The sequence below is a fragment of the Passer domesticus genome, chromosome 1, assembly GCF_036417665.1.
Source record: "Passer domesticus isolate bPasDom1 chromosome 1, bPasDom1.hap1, whole genome shotgun sequence".
Lineage (NCBI taxonomy): Eukaryota > Metazoa > Chordata > Aves > Passeriformes > Passeridae > Passer > Passer domesticus.
The window spans coordinates 157,008,584-157,025,731 of record NC_087474.1 but is presented as its reverse complement, the minus strand read 5'-3'; positions in this window follow the sequence as shown (position 1 = coordinate 157,025,731).

The window sequence follows — 17,148 nt, the reverse complement described above, 5'->3', positions numbered from 1 at the left end:
TCTATGAGTGTCTTTGGGTGTTTTCTCTGTAGTGAATCCAGGGCATCTCCTTGCCCTTGGCTGACCTTCACAACACCACAATCTTGAGGAGAAACTCACGGGCTGTGGAATGGGAAAAATGGGTTGAGAGACTTCTCTGCATAAGAAAGAGCTGGGATCGCTTATTCCTGAAGGGATGAATTTGGAATGAAATTGAGTGACCACTGTCCATTGTTGTGTATCAGTTTCCAGGTAATATTCCAGTAAGAGTAGAGGTTTAACATCAATGAGGCTGATTGATTGACTGACTGATTGACAGCTAAAGCAATTTTTAATGCTAAAAGTGGTGTCTTGAGAAGGAACTTTGCAAAGAAAGCTGGGTAATGAAAAAGTGATCAGCACAGTTAGCCTGGTCTTTACTTCATGTACTGGAGCCTTCCCAGGCTATTGCAGCCATGGCAGCCTGAAGCACTTTGCTCTCTCCTCTCCAGCACTGCTGTTGTTTTCTCATCTCTCATTTCTGACTCGTTCACAATCCAGTTTAGCCCACCTTGCCATCTGAGGTGGCAGTGTCCCCTTTGCTGTCGGGTTCCAGGACCCTCTAGGTGCACAGGACAAAAGGGGCCCTGTGTGGAGAGCTGGCAAAGGCCAAGCTGCAGCAGGAGCCCAGGCAGGCTTGACCCCAGCCCCTGCACAATGGGTGGGCATCCATCTGAGAGCCTCTGCTCTGCAGGCTGAGCATGGGAACAGGCAGATCCCAATGGAAAACAGCGCTGGGAATGCTCCTGTCTCAGTGAGACTCATCCCACCACAGGCTGTGACTCCCACAAATCAGCTCAGCATTGAAGTGGCTGCTCACCCAAACCCCTCTCCCCCAGCCTCTGCTGCTTTGCCCCAGGCTCAGCAGGAGCCTCAGAGCCCTGTGCAAATTCAGGTGGAATTAAATCCCCCTTCTCTTGCAAGCAGCAGCCACCCCAAGGATTTGGGTTTCATGCCCTCACACACAACTTTTCACCATCCCTCCCCCGGCCTCAGACGCATATGGAAACCCTCCCTGTCCCTTGGTACATCTGGCAGGTCTGGCTGTGTTTCTGCAGGCAAGGAGAGCTGGCAGCCTGTGAAAGGGCCATGCAGGGCTGCATCTCTCTAAATACTGATTTTTGCAGCAAAAGCACCAGAAAGTCCTGCAGGATTCAGACCCATTGAAGGATCACAAGCAATGCAAATGTCACTGGGTGCTTCTGTGAAAGCTGGAGGGAGCCTGTCCCCATTCAAGGAGCAGCTGGCACATGGGATTTGTCTGAGCAAGCTGTAAAGGATCTCTGAGCCCTGCAGGGTCTGTGCAGAGCGGCTGGCACGGCTGCCTCAGCAGTGAGTCACACCTGTACTCCACTTTCCAACACAAGGCATTACATGCAAATGTTCTGGGGCGTTTTTGGCAAGCAGCTTCATACTGATACCCCCTTTGCCTCTCCCCTTAGCTACAGCACCTTGTGTAACTGAGAAATATGGCATATTTATCCCATTCCTCAGGCTGTCTCTATGCTCTTTCACTGTACCTTGGAAACCAAATTTCTATTCTTGCCAACAAATCACTTTCAGATGAATGGGGGAGTATGTGGTAGCTTGGATTTCTTTTAAATTTTTTTTAAGAATTTTTTTTGCAATCTAAGTAAAGACTTTAGGATCTATTTTTAAAGATTATATTCCCCCCCTCCACCCACTGTGCTGCAACAACTGAACACTTTGGCTTGATGAGAATATTAGCAAAGCAGTCACAATCTGTAGGGTGCACTTCTTAAAACTACATTGCATAATAGGAAAAGCATAACACAACAAAATGCAGTGGGGGCTGGGGTTTTCTGTAGTATGGGAACTGGAAAGTCATGTCTTCAGCCAGGATTGATCACCAACCAGTTCACAATAACCCACCCCCTGACCTTTCCTGCTTTTGTCTCCCAGATATAAATCTATTGATTTTAGAGCTACGCTAGAGCGTGGTTAATACAATGTTTTGTGGGAAATGTACCTGCTTAAACAATCTCCTTGATATATTTTGGTATTTAAGGAAACCAATAAGTACAGTAATGGCAATGATAGGCCTGTAAGATGATTTGAAAAGTGTGGTTTAACCATTAGAGTCTGGGGGAATTGCATTAGCTTTAATAAAATCCTATAGGACTTCAATGAGGGTAATAACTTTAAAATGTTTTTATTAGCAGCATTGCCAATACCTATTCTGAGATCTGCAGTGTTCACAAATTAGACGTGATAAAAAAATTCCATTTGATTGGGATGAAGGCTACTGTGTCCAAGGGAAAACATAGCACTTTCTAGATTTATTGGAAGTCCTTGGGAATTAGCCACCCACATGGGGTGTAATGAGTGATTGTTGCTGGTCATGTGCTATTTATCCCTTAAAATGTGATCACGAGCTGATTATTTTGTGATTTGATTAAGAAGCTGCATGGACTTAGATTCAAAGGAAAACACATGGAAGAAGGGTTGAAAGACAAAGGTTGCCGCTAGGTAAGGATGTTCTTGGGACCTTGCTATAACCAAATATCTCTGATTAAGATTCAGCTTTTGCAGTGCTTTAGGCTCCTGTGTGCTTGCATCTATCTTAGAAGAACTGGGCTAAGTCAGTGAGGGCAGATGAGTGAATTTGGCCTTATTCTGCAGATCTTAGTGCCTCTAAAAGCAATAATATTGCACTGCAGGCCTCTGGAACATGTGGGGGAGAAGGGGAAGAAAAGGGAAAGATTTGATATAATGTTTAAATTTTTAAAAGAAAGAGGCTCAGTGTGAGCTGAGCTCCCCTCTTGGAATAACCACTCTTTGGGAGTGCCTTAGGATACAGCAAACAGGAAACTTTGGATGATAATAATGATAAATTAGTGCTGGAATAAATTAATAGTGTCCTGTGGCTCTGTGATATGGGATATAATGAAGGACACTGAAATACAGGTACATGTGACTATCCCTGACACTGAGATGAGGCAACAACCACAGCACTACCAAGTTCTGGGTGTTTTCTAGGCCACTTCTTATTTCTGATTTCCTAAGCTAATCTGTGCTGGCCTACAAGAGGGTTGAAGCTATTTCTTTGGGGCAAGGTAAAAAAAAAAAAAAGATATTTTAATTTTTAACAACTTTCTTGAACAAGTTTTGGTCTTTTTGTTTTTTGGGGTTTTTTTTCGGGGGGCCAGGGGGAGATACATTTTTCTTTTGAAGCTCTGAGATGTGACCATGAAAACTGAGATCCTTCTCCAGGAGGTGTTGGATATGAAAGTCTAGAGGAAGAGTCTTGTGAGACCCAGAAGATGGTTTTGACTGAGCCACAGAGGAGCCACGAGGTGTATGTCTGCAAATCTGCTGGCCTTCTGCTGGTAATTGCAGGGAGAAGAAGAGGAGGCCGTGCCTGTGTACGAATGCAAAACAGTTGATGTGAGAATTGATGCTTATCCTAATTAACTGAGTGAAAGCAAATTCAATTTGTCTGGCAAATATGTGCATGTTGAATTCAGTTTGCTTTATAATGGTTTGAGTTTAACCCTGTTAAGGGGCTGTGATCCAGGACAGAATGCCTGGAAGAAAATGGGAGACTTCACCAGCGAGGGGTCTGTCCCCATATGAGAAAAACCAGGAAGAAATGTAGAATAAATGACAAGGCAAAGAATTCCCAGCTTTGCTGGTGTGTCTACCAGTTTTAAAACAGACTGACTGCCAAGTTTAAAAGATGGTCAATGTTTAGAGATCTACAGACAACAGATCTTTAGCCCTTTCTGGCTTTGTATGCACAGAGATGACATCAAACATGATGTGTTGGGCCTGCTGGCTGGGGACAGGAGAGAGGGGTCAACAGTATCTGGTGTTTTAGCCTAAGAGTTTAAAAGAAGATGAACTTATTCACACAAAAGTCAACCTTGTATTGAATCCTGTCATTCATAGTTTCTCTAAAATCTCGTTGATTCAGAGGAAGTTATTATGTTGTTTCCTAATTTGTTTCTTCTGGAAGTGGTTCCTCTTGCCTTCCTAAGAATTGGTGGAGATTTTCTTTCTGAACAAATGTCTCCATCTGCTTTTTCCATCTTGAATCCCTTCCCCATCACCTCTCTCTTGCCCTCTTTTGTGGCTCCTCCTACCTTCCACTACTTGCCACTGTTTGGATGCTTTTCCCTGCTATGGCAAACACACAACACCAGCTCAGGACTCAGCAATGCTTCCCTCCTGCAGCTCTCCCGTGTCGCACACTCCTTTTCCCCAAGCATCCCCCAAAAACCACTCCCCCAGTCTTGTCCTGCCTCTCCTCAGGCCCTGTATGCAGTTTTGGACTCCACAATATGAGAAAGATACAAAGCCATGAAAGAGTGTCCAAAGGAGGGTAATGAAGATGGTGAAAGGCCTTGAGGGGAAGATGCATGAGGAGAAGCTTTGTCTGTTCAGTCTGGAGAGCAGGAGACTGAGGGGAGACCTCACTGCAGTTACCACCTCCTTGTGAGGGGACAGATGTTGATCTCTTCACTGTGGTGACAGTGACAGGACTCGAGGACACAGCTGGAGCTGTGTCAGGAGTAGTTTAGGCTGGATATTTGAAAATCCAGAGAGTGGTTGGGCATTGGAACAGGTTCCCCAGGGCAGTGATCACAGCACCAAGCCCGACAGAGCTCAAGGAGTGTTTGGAAAACACTCTCAGGCACATGGAATGATTCTTGGCATTGTCCTTTGTGCGTCCCTTCCAACTCAGACTGTTCCATGATTCCATGATTCTTGGCCATCCCACTGGTATGCTTTCTGTCCTCCATTTTCCTTTTTTTTTTAACTCAAGCCATACAAAAATCCTTTCTCTTCGCACAGTATGTCCAATCAGTGACTTCCCTGGATTCTGTGATGATATTAACATTTCTGTCTGGAAGTTTTGTAGGTGCTCCACCCTCAGGCTGCTCCTCCTGGTTCACAGCTGCTTCTTGAAAAGAATATATCATGCTGCACTGTGAGGGATGAGGACTTTTTGTCTGCTGTCTAAAGCAGCCCTGTTTTCCCAACACTGAGACCCACAACACAGGTGCCATGCTTGAGTTTGGCCACTCTCACCCCTCAGACCCTGCCCTTGCCAAATGATCAGGCACTACACTGACACACTGTTTGCAGTTCCAGCTTTACCTGACAGGCTTTTTTTACTGAAGATTTTGAGGTAAGAGAGAGTCTGTCTCTTTTGATTAGTGGTGGGAAATGCCTGGAAGAGTTTTTCCTGTCATTAAAATAATAAAAGGCAGAGTTTATTTCTCCCTGGATCTCCAAACTAAAGGACAGCTTGCAAGAAATATCTCAGGAGATGGCCAGCACAACATCCAGAGAAGAAATGAGTTAAATACCTCAAATCAGAGCTGCTCTCGGGGTAATGTGGCATGAGTCCACTGAGGTCAGAGGAAGAGCTCAGATTCAAACCAGCTGAGTCTCTGCCCCCCAAGAAATTTCATACAAGCTTTAGATGAGACTGGCTTTGAACTGAACAAGCCAGCAGAGAGACCCAGGGTCTTCTTTTTTTGGTTTTAATTTTTTGTTGTATTGTGGGGTTTTTTTTTTTTTTTGGGTTTTTTTTTTTTAATTTTTTTTTTTTTTTTATTTTTAGACAGTATGTGGGGGAAAAAGCTGTTCTCATAACAGGGACAGACCCCAGCACAGACTCAGCTACAGCAGGGGTGGGAAGTTTTAGGAAATTATTGCATCTTGTGTGAGATCAAGAGGCTTTTGGAGCATTGCATGGGCCCTGGGAAGGTTCTGTGGGGAGCAGGACATGCTAATGCTGTGCTCACTTGGGCTCAGAGGGAAGTGACAGAAGCAGCATTTTCAGCTGCTTGTCCCTTTGAGACTGCCCCGTGTCACAGGGTGCTGCTGAGATGTGCATCAGTGAGCTGTAGTCAGAGATCCAGGAGTGTCCTGGGATCAGTCAAATAAATCCAAAATTGTAACTGAGAACCAGAGAGGATCTTACTAGTACTGACTCCTAAATAATAAGGCAGGAGTGAGAGGAAACCAGAGTCTCGTTTATTGTTGCTTAAGAGAGAGGAAGACATGTTCAACATGGACAAATTTGCTTTTTTTTCCATTATTCTTTTTTTTTTCTAAGGGTGGAGAAGCTGTTTCAGAACTATTTCCCGCAGAACTGCAAGATGCTGCAGCGGAGGAGACGGCTGTAATTTCCAGGAAACCCAACTAAAGAATTATTATCGACAAGGCACTTCTGGCAGACCATTAAAAAACCCAGCAGCCATTTTTTCACTCCTGATATTGTGTGAGATAATGGAGTCAGTGGCTGCACAGACAACTCCTGCCTCATTACTCTGACACCATGGTCAATAGATTCAAAGGAGCAGCTGATGGAGGTGGGACCAGAGTGTCTGCAGGGACTGACTGAGGCACAGGGGCCACCCAGGCAAAGCCTTGCTGGAAACTTCTTCCAGCAGATCTGTTTGGGCAGCCAGAGACCAAAACCATGGCAGGGGTGGGTGGTGGTGGGGGTGCATTAGGGATAAAAGTGACCCTGGGTCTCTCTCTGATGAGATGATAGGTCTGCTTCTTTCCTCCTTTGAGAAACCAGTTTCTAAACCATGAATTTGCTTATCCCCTCTAAAGGATAATTGAAACTCTTTGTAGCTCTTGTTGTTACTTCAGTGAATGAAAATCATGCAATTTCACATAATGGCTCAATTTATTTTTTTTAAAAGCATGATTTGTTAAGAAAACCAAGGCCTCTTAATTTTCTAGAAGCAAACTCCGGTAAGAATCTTTGATGGAGGATGTTTCTGTGTAAGGACAAGGTTCCTGAGTGATAAGGGGACGAAAACACAAAACCTGTGATCTGTGACCCTAACCTGTCTCTGACCAAGTAGATTTGGTACTGCACCAACTGAATTTACAGAAAACTCCCATTACTTCCATCTGGGTTAGGTTAAATCCCTGAGGAGAACGGTTTGGAGGTAGAAGCTGGGTCCTTTCCCTTTGAAGTCTCATTAGGATTCCATGGAAAGGATTCTGACCTGGGCATTTCTTCTAAGGCACAGGACTGGAGACAGCTCAGAACAGCAGTGACTGGCTCAGTTGCCCTCTCCTGTGTGATCAGAGGGACTCAAGACATGGACAGATAGTCCCAGGGCATCCTACTGCTTAGATGTCCACACCCTCCCAGCCAGAGCCTTTGTTCTAGGCTCAGGGGTGCAATGAAGATGTGGCTGGCCATGCATGCTAAATTATCCTCTCATCCTGTAGGTGATCCAATTAGACCAAATTTGAAGAGAACCAGAGAACTTCATGCTCTGCCTTGCTGTGCATGAAATCAGCAACTTACTAATGGACATTGATCTCTAGGGCTGTCTGTCTGTCTAGGGCTGCATGGAAGAGTTTTCATTTTTTTTTCTCATCACATTATTAGGTTTCATACTGCAAGCAATAAACTCTGTAGCCTGCAGCTGTGGAAACACTAATTTGAAAGCTATTCTGTTTTATATTTTTGAGAAGTTGCATCTCTATTTTATACATGTATATTTGTATTTTTCTCAAAAATCTTCACAAGTTCTTTCAGTTTATTTTTTCCTCTTTTCTGATTTTCTGAACTTTCCTATCAATTAGACTATCTTTTTTGGTCCTTCCTTTTACTCCCCCTTCTCTTTTTTCTCCTTTCTCTCCCTTTTGTTGCTAGAGCAACAAAAGCCTTCAGAGCAGAGGGGATTTACAGAGTAAAGACTGTAAACATACGGTGACACTAAAGTTTTTCCTGTTATTTATGAATATAATATGAACTCTTCTGGATGTCAACCATCTATTTTGGGTGTGTTAATATAATATTGTCTTCCCCCTTTCTAGGACTGTGATTTTCCAGATCTGTTGGCTTCATTCTACATCTTCAGCCTTGTAAGATCAAAAGAATAGCCCTTGGCTAGGACTGAGTGACATTATCTAGGAAAGGAGCTGTCACCCTTCAGTGGCATGTGCAAGAGTATCTCTTTCCCCTTTCTGTTGTATTTCTTTCTTCACCCTGTGTTTACTCTCCAGAGGTCTCTCTGCTTTATTGGTCCCTACAGCTCCTGAGTCCTGTAGTAGTTAGAAAAGCAAATTTTTCCAGGATAGTTCTCCACCTAAACTATCAGAGGGACATCAGTACCAAAGCTGGCTCTGGCATAGATGTTTTGAAGGCAACAATCATGTGAAACCTTGAGACAATTTTATCAGCCTGTGTCTTTTGCATTAGTGAAAGAAGGTGCAACACCTGCCCTTCTGCTGTTGTGGGAGGTTATGTTTAAACATGGAAATATTGCACTGGGTGAGAAAAAGCCACATTTCTGTCTGAGTTAAACACAGGCTTGGAAAATAATAACAGGAGTTAAAGTGTGACTAAGCACTTCCAAGGGCTGTTGTGCTTGACACTGAATGGAGCTGGTCATGCCCTTAAAGTCCTTTTTAATATGATTACTGTGTTGCTCATTATTCAGAGGTCTAGAAAAAGCAAAAATTGTTATGTTCTTACAAGGGTAAGCAGCTGCTCAGGTATGTCCTTATTCTTCTTGCACCAGGACCCCTGAAGAGCCCTCTCTGTCATGACCAGGTAGGACCCATGGGGTTTAATTCAGGATTCTTTCTCATTGAGATTTTATAATGAACCATGGTTCATCCAAATCCTTAGGTTTGTACATACTGAAGTCAGAAGCTGATGCTTTTCCTGTGTTACAGAAGAGACACTGGTGCCACAGCACTGCAGAGCAGCAGCTGGGGAACTTCCAGCACCAATCCTGAGTAGCACTGTGAGGTCACTGCAGTCCAGGACAGGGTACAGTCCACAGGAAGCAGTGCTGGATCTGCCCCTGATATTAATGAGCAAAAAGAAATCCTTCTCCTGTCTGAGGTGATGCTGGGCTGGAGAATGAGCCATACAGGAAGCTTGACTCTAATTTCCTTTTCAATCCCCATGTTCAAATGCCCGTGACTGTGATTCATTACTGAGAAATGACTCTGTTCTACCTTTGTATGTTGTAATGAGATTAATACAACCATTTCACATATATTGGTGATGATGGCCAGTGCCCAGCACACCTGGGATTGAATTAAAAGCTGCTGGGGCTGAGGGCATGAGTCACAGATCCAGGCTGAGCTCAGGAGCCAACCTTTGGAGCTGTGGCTGAGAAACAGCCCCTGTGGATGAAGGAGGTGTGAGGCTCTGAGCAGAGCTGGGAGGTGAGCTCAGCCTCACCCCATTTTTACATTACTGGCTCAACACTGGTACATCCATGGGACTGAGAGCCCGAGCATGAGGGGATGCTTGGAATACTGGCTCCTTCCACTCTCTGCCAGGCTTTCTGGAAAGGTTAAATACATTTGAGATTAGATGCATGGAAAGGTTTGAAGGAGTGTCTTTAGTTGCCCATAGTTATTCATGAAGGTTAGTCTCCACCTGAATTCATCACCCAGCACTAGTGCTGCTGTGGGTACCACCAGGGAGATGGTGAGAACCAGATCTGTGTGAAAATACAGGGCCAAACCAACCACAGAATCATACTACATGCTGAGTTGGAAGGGACTCACAAAGACCCAAAGTCCAAACCCTGGTCCTGCAGAAGACAACCCCAAAAATTGCACCAAGTGCATGAAACTGAATTTCCTTTGGAAGGGTAAAAGAGCTGGGAAACAGAGTTTGTCATGATTGTTTAAGATTAACTAAAGCAATTAAGAGAAGGTTATTTCACCTTCCCTGGATAATGCCAGAAGCATCCTCCTAAACTGGGGCTGCTGTGAGTTAAAGTGCTGGTTGTATTCATGTTTTCTCTGTTCTTTGGCACAGGTCCAACATTATTTGCAAACCACAAGCAGCAGAAGTCACTGTGAATTTTTAAATGAATTAGCTCCTCTTTTTTTTTTTTAATGGATTAGGCTGCTTTTGGATACAATGAATTCAGGTTCATTTTCAGCTTGTATAATGGGAGCTTAAGCTATCACTGACTTCTTTGAATCTGCAGAAATAAGAATAAAGCATGACCCTTCATGTCCGAAATGGCTCAAACTGAATTGAAGTAGATGATTATTTAAGGTTCAGGGCAGGTTAGATATCTCCTGTGTTTTACCATTAAGTGTCTCTCTCTCTCTCTCTCCATCTTTTTTGCACATTTTCTTCCTCTGCACTTTAGCCAAGTCCTGGGGAAAAAAACAAACAAACAAAAAAAAAAAGACATGCCAAAAATAAAACAAAAAACTTGGATTATATAGGTTCTTATCCAAACCAGGGTGACCATAGCAGAAATTCAGCAGGAAAAGATATTCTCAGAGGCCAAGTGATCTGGATAGTCAACAAAGCTTAGGAATTACTCAGTGACTAATGTTTATTGTCACTATGGATTTTGTTTGTTTGTTTAAAGCTGTAGTGTTCAGTGTGGCCTGGACTGGGCTTGTGTTTGTTAATAAGCAGATAAAATTTTCAACAGAGAAACACTGAAGAAAACCACTGCTGTAGGGTGGCCCTATCCATCTATGATGGATACAGCCTACAGATCTGAACCTGCTGTGGAATGTTACCATTCCAGCACAATTATTAGCTTTATAACAATTTTTCTTGCTGTCACTGGGAACCTCTGGTATTTGGGATCAATCTCTAACAACTTCTAAAATCCGCTCTTTGCATACCAGTTTTTTCTACTGGCTCTTTCCAATTCCTCTGTGAAGCACTGGTGTTGAAAGCATTTTAGTCTAGACTCAGCCATCACAGACCAAGACACACAGACCAAGACACAGCCTTTTTTTGCAGTAAAAGGCTGGAGCATTTTCTACTGTTGCATGTAACTAGAAGTCACTGTGTCTGTTTTTTTATGTGGCAGAAAATCAATGCCATAATAGCTATTCCTTTTTGGCAAGAGACTGATAGCATTGGCCAGCACCCAGAATAATGCAAGCTGGAGATATAGAGCTCTGCCAATGTACCTTAAATCTCCTGACCTTCAGCATCTCAAGATTTCCAGCCCTGAGAAGAGAGCTTTCGGGAGAAGAGATTGATAATTCTGCCTGGCTGCGAGACAGTGTCCAAGACAGAAACTCCAGTGGGAAACTGAAAACCTCCTCTATGTTGCTGCTTCTTTCACAGTAAGGTAAATAATGGCTGATGCCACTGAAGCCAAGGGAACTGATTACTGAAACTAGGGCTAAAGACAGCAAAATCAGTCCTGCCAGGCACGTCCTGGCTCCAGGACTGGCTGCGTTGGGTTTGCTCACAAATACCTGCTGGATGGAAGTGAGAATGTGCTTGGGGTGACTGTCCTGCCCCTGGTTTTTGGGAGGGACTCCTTGTGGATGCTGATGTGCTCTTCTCCTGTGGGCCAGCCACTTTGGTCAGGCTGGCTCCCAGAGTCTGGGGCTGTGTGACCCTCGCAGGCTGTCACAAGACTGCAGCTGCAGTTCAGCATCCCTTGGTTCTGGGAGTGCCACTGGTGCTGGTGTTACCCTGATTAACCTGCAGGGCTGCTGACGTGCCAGGGTAACTCTCCCTGCTCCTCAGACACCAACATTTCACTTCTTGCTGAATGGGAGGGTTTGGTTCACTACTCAGAGCACGGCTCTGGGAGCCAAAAGTGCTGACATCTCAGTCTGCCTTGAGCAACGACTTTACTGCATGACCTTGTCTCAGATGCTCTGCTTGATTTTTCCTTCTGTAGAAATGGGTTTGTGAACTTTGGGATCCACCTTTGCAGGACTGCTTGCTAACATGCAGAGCAGTAACATTTCCCATTTACTGCTGGCTTGACTTGCTTCATGATCTAGAGTGGGCTGCTGGATGTAACGATGCAAAACAAACATTGCCCCAAGCTGATTCCCATAACACAATTCCACCATGAAATGTGGCTTCTGAAGAGATATCAAACACAAAGATTCTTATGCATGGTTATATCTTTTCACTCCTTCCAGATTTAAGCTTGCAGCCCCGTTGTCTACAAATGGCTGCTGCTCTAATCCTTCATGTATTACTTAATCTGAGAAAATTCCTTCCAGGGGTTATTTTGTTGTTCATCTGCACAATCTTTTTCTATACACTGAATAAACCCACCCTGCCCACATGCAAACAGACTGATGAGGAGTGAAGACGTAATGTTATTGCTCAAGTGCATCCATTATTACCATTGAATATAATCTTCTGTATAGTCAAACTGTTGAATTTTCAAAGAGATTTTTGCATGCTTGTGTATTTTTATATAAATAATACTTATTTAATTTGCTTTTCTTTTCTGAAAAAAAACCAAAACCCAGCATCAAGCAATGTCTCTTCAGACAGAGGTGTCAGGAAAAAAGGAGAAGCAAGAGTTAAACTAAACTGGAAAGTGACAGCAGATGCATTGACACTAATGTGCCTCTTTAAAGTTCATGCCTAAAGGCTTCGTGTGCAATGATAAATATATTTGTTTTGGTTGCTGGAGGTGCCCTTAAATTATTGAAAGACAAAACAGAGAAGGGACTTTTCATTTTCTAGCACCATTAACTTGTTTCACTGGCCATGAGAGACTCAAAAAAGGGCTCAGCATTGAAATATCAAGGCTCAGACAGCCCTAAATTCAGTTATAATTTTCAACCTTCTGTTGTATTTCATGTTCCTATCTGTCTAGGCCCTGTTAACAGTGTTGCTTAATCATAAACCCCACAACCTCTGGCTGCTGCAAAAGTATTTTTATAATAAAAGAGGGAAAATAGGACATTTTCAATATTTCTTTCTATTGATTTTGTGTATGGGAGAGAAGTGAAAGGGAAAGAAAAAATATGCCATTGTGATAATATAATAATGCAGTACTGGTATAATTTTAGCTAAAAGAAAAATGTTGAAGAGGGAAAACTTCTGGCTCTATGACTATGAAGTTCTCTGACACAGTCAAGGACATATTTAGGGCTAAACTTTTTAAAGTGGAGATTCACCTCCATCATGTGTTACTTTTTATCTATTCAGGCTGCATTTTAGCTGCTGTTGCCTGTTCATTTAACCTGTTGCTCCCTCCGTAGCTTTCCCCATCACAAAGTTCTTTAAAAAGGCAAGACCTCATCTAGAGCTTGTGGAGTTCCATAATTACATTGGGGTTTTTTTCCCAAATTGAAAAGAAACCATTTGGTTTCATGCTGCAGCTCCTCTTGGCATTCCTCTGGGTACAGTGGGCTCGTGGCTCAGCTCAGCCAGGCAGTGTCAGTGTGCTGAATGTGTCTGTCAGCCCTGTTTGCCCTGCACATCTGCCCACTTCCACTCAGGTACACACTAAATGTTGGTAAGCAGATATCAAGCTTTGGGCCTCTCAGTTCTGAAAATAGTAGCTTTTTTTTTAAAAAAAGTTGTTATATTCATTAATTACCATGGAGAACATCATTAGGCACAACATTATGAGACACATAACAGCTTCCCAGGCTCAGTTAGTAACTCTCTCAAGGTCCTTGGCTGTTTCTTACAGCAACGTCCTGACTGATGCCAAGAAAAGGACAATATTCCACACCAAGACATGCCCTTCTGGAGGGAAAGCAAGTAAATCAGATGCATCTGCTCTCATGACTTCTGTGCAATGAAGAGGGATGAATCTGTGCAACCAAATGCCACACAGACTGACACAGAGGACTCAGTATCCCTGCAGTCCTACATATTTTGATGTCAGGCCCTGCCTGCCCATTCTGGAATGAGAAGATCTTTCAGGGCTGAATAAAACTAAAGACAGTGGTTCCCTAGGCGGGTTCAATTTGCAAGTAAAGTGTCCCACAAACTTTCAAGAATCTGTCTTTTCCACAGAAAAATCTATTTGTTTATTTTTAAAGCTTTTTTCTTTCAGACTAAGGAAGGTGCTTATGTAATAACCTATGGTGATCTTTACCCATTAAATACATAATAAAAGATCTCCCTTGTTAGTGGTTTGCACAGCATACAGTGTTTTTAAATACCAAGTCCCATTCATTTCACATGTAGTGGAACAACAATTTAAAGGTGCTGTGAAACAAAACCTGGGTAATCAAACACAGATACACTTGGATGCAATTAGAGCAGCAAATGATTGTGTACAGTAAATCTTTGCTTAACCTAAGCCATGCAATCACGTTCTGAGCCCTTTCCAGTATCTTATTATTAACCTCTTGTCTATGGAAAAGCCCCTCTCAAAATGAAGGAGCAAATGGGAGTGGTTTTAATGGGAGGCTTTAAATCTTAGCTGGGATTTTATTTGGGAACAAGAACAGTCAGAGCTCACAGTGCAGCCCATAAGGCTACCAAACACTGCCACTTTTGTATCACTCCTCATTTTGAAAGTTTTCCCAGCTTTTCATACACCATGGAATAGCTTTAACTGCCTTGACTGAAATATTCTGCCTAATTATGATATATGTCTTCCTGTTTTTTTGGTTTTTTTTTTTTTTTTTTTTTTTTGGTTTTTTTTGTTGTTGTTTTTGTGGGATTTTTGTTGTTTTTTTATGTTGTTTGGGTTTATTTTTAACTATTATTTTGTTTGTTGGAGGGTTTTTTAAATATTATTTCTTTCCATCAAAACCTCTCCCTTAATTTTAGCAAAAATTATTTGTTTAAGATATAAGAAGGAAATGGAAAAACTGCTCTTTTGCCCAGTTTCCTGGGATTTGTTGGGAAATGGAGCATCCAGATGTTCCACAGCAGACATGATGTCCCCCTTGCACCAGAAATGTGCCTTCTGCTACTGCTATTAAAATTCATCTCCGTTAATTTTAATTATTAGCTGCTGAAATGTGTTTGCACATCCTCAGGAGGGATGTGTTGGAGTCTGCCTGCTGCGATGCCACCCACCCTGAGCATGTTCCTCTCTCCCACTGGGTGTAAAATTCCCTAAAATACATGTGGCTAAATATGTTAATCTGCATTTCAGCCATTCCATCCCCACCTGAGCAAGCCCCACATCCTCTCAAGGTAGTGCAGAGCTGTCCCATATGGTCAGTGGAGATCAGGATCAGGACATTATAAATTTCAGTACCCTTGGTGCAATGATCATCTTTGGTCAGAGCTGTCCTGAACCCTGAGCTCTCCATGGGAGATCAAACACTTGGGTGCAAACATTTACACTGTGAACAGGAAAACTTAGTGGAAATTAATTTTGTCTGAATTTTGCAATTGATTAGTCCAGTACTGGAAGGATTGAGCAGGAACGTGTCCTGGGAATCTGTCATGATGAAATATTTAGAGGGAGAAATTTCTTGCCTGAACATTTGTTTAGCATCATTTCTGGGTGGAATTTTTGACACTATTTCTTCCCAAATTAACTCAAGCTACTAGGGACTTCAGGCCAATTCCAACTTTTCTAATGGAACAAGCAAAAGAAGATAGAAACTGCAAACCTCTGAAAGCATCAAGCTAGCCAGATGCAGTGAAGTGCCACTGGAAAATTTTTATTGTGCAAGGATTAAGAGAAAATGTACAATGCTATATAAACTTAAAACTTTAAACAAGGACACATATTTCTGTGATAGAAAAAAATTCTGTGGTAAATAAAAATTCTCTCAAAAAAATAAAGTATTTAAAAAGAAAAACAAGCTAAGAGCTAAAATATTTTGAGAACACTCATGGAATTTTTTCTAGGAGAAAGTATAAGACTTGGACTCACATAAACTCAGGTAGGATTGCCCACTGTTAAAATACATGTCTAAATGGAATATGACAATTAAATTCAAGCATTAGTTTATATTGTTACTCTAGACTTCCTAGATTCAAATTCTGCTGATGTTCTGAACTAATAGGCTTGTTAAATTAACTTGGATGTGCCTTATTAACAGCAGGCAAGCCTGCAGGTAGTCATTCTCTGCATATGCACTGACCTTCCCTTCCCCATCTGCTTTCAGGATGGGCATTACCCAGTGCTCAAAAGGCTGAAATGGCACTCCAGAGGTAATTGGTGAAGCACCAACTGTGCCTCAAGACTCTATATTATCCTTTCTCCCAAGACTGCTAAATTAAATTCAGCTCCTTCCCCAGTTTCTGTGTGAGCTCCAGAAAGAGTTAGCATGAGGATGATCCTCTCTTCTCCAACAGGCAGGGAAAGCAAGAACTGCTAAGGGCTGTTTCTTTAGAGGTGCACATCCTCAGCACAAGAAATAATAGTTATTGGATATTCCACTCCAAAATCCAACAACAGAGCAAAGGACAGCCAATCCACAGAGATACTTCCTAAAGATCTGCTAAGGACAACAATAAAAAATGGGCAGTTCTGTGAATTTGTGAGAGACTGAGGATGCAGATCCACAACCAGCAAATTCCCTGGTCTCCTGACACATGGCTTGTGCTCCCCTGTTCTCTTGGTTTCCATCTGTCTGCATTTCAGTGCTGGGGGACCTGGGCTCTCAATGAGCAGCATCTGCAGAGCAGTGAGAGCCTGGGAGGAGAGAGCTCTGCTATCAGACAGTGGTGCAGCCCAAACTGGCAACCTCTGCTGCAGCCTCTGTGAACTGCTCATCCAGAAACTTCTCAGCTGTTTGTTACCTACTGCACTTGAGAGAATGACAATCCCTGGTGCTGCTGGAGAGTCTGTTTGCTGCTACAACCCTTAATGGGATGCATCATGGCTCTGCCGCGTGTTCTACCAGCCCTGGCTGCAAAAGGGAGGAGGGGAACCAAGGGGAAGGGCTTTGCTCCTGCTTCCTTTTCCCATTAGGATAGAGGGAAGGAGGGAAACAGTCTTCAGCTGTGAATGAATGCTGGGCTTTGCCAATCCCTTCAATATCTCCAGTTTACCTTAAAAAAAAAAAAAAAACAAAAACATATGAAAAGCCTTGACTTAGGATTCAGTAGCACTGGCCAGTTCTAGGCATTTCCAGCAGCTTCAACAAGTTCATTGGTTCTTTATAATGTTTTTCATTTGAATATTGCTGCTCATAATGATGCAGACAATAATCATGACTTTGGGAGTTTGTGCAGGGTGTCAAGGATGGAAGGGAAAATATCTGCTCACTCCTTATACTTCAATGTCCTTTCATCCATGACATTGTAAGCTTGGAAGCTTGAGGAAGAATTAAGACTGAAATGAACTGCTGCAGATGGTGAAAGATCTCATTTATTGATCACCACGAGTGAAGGATGTGTCACAGACTTCTCTACTACTCTTGCCTGCTCTCAGGTTCACAGGTAGAGGTGAAGATTGTTCATTTTTAAAGCTGAAATAATAT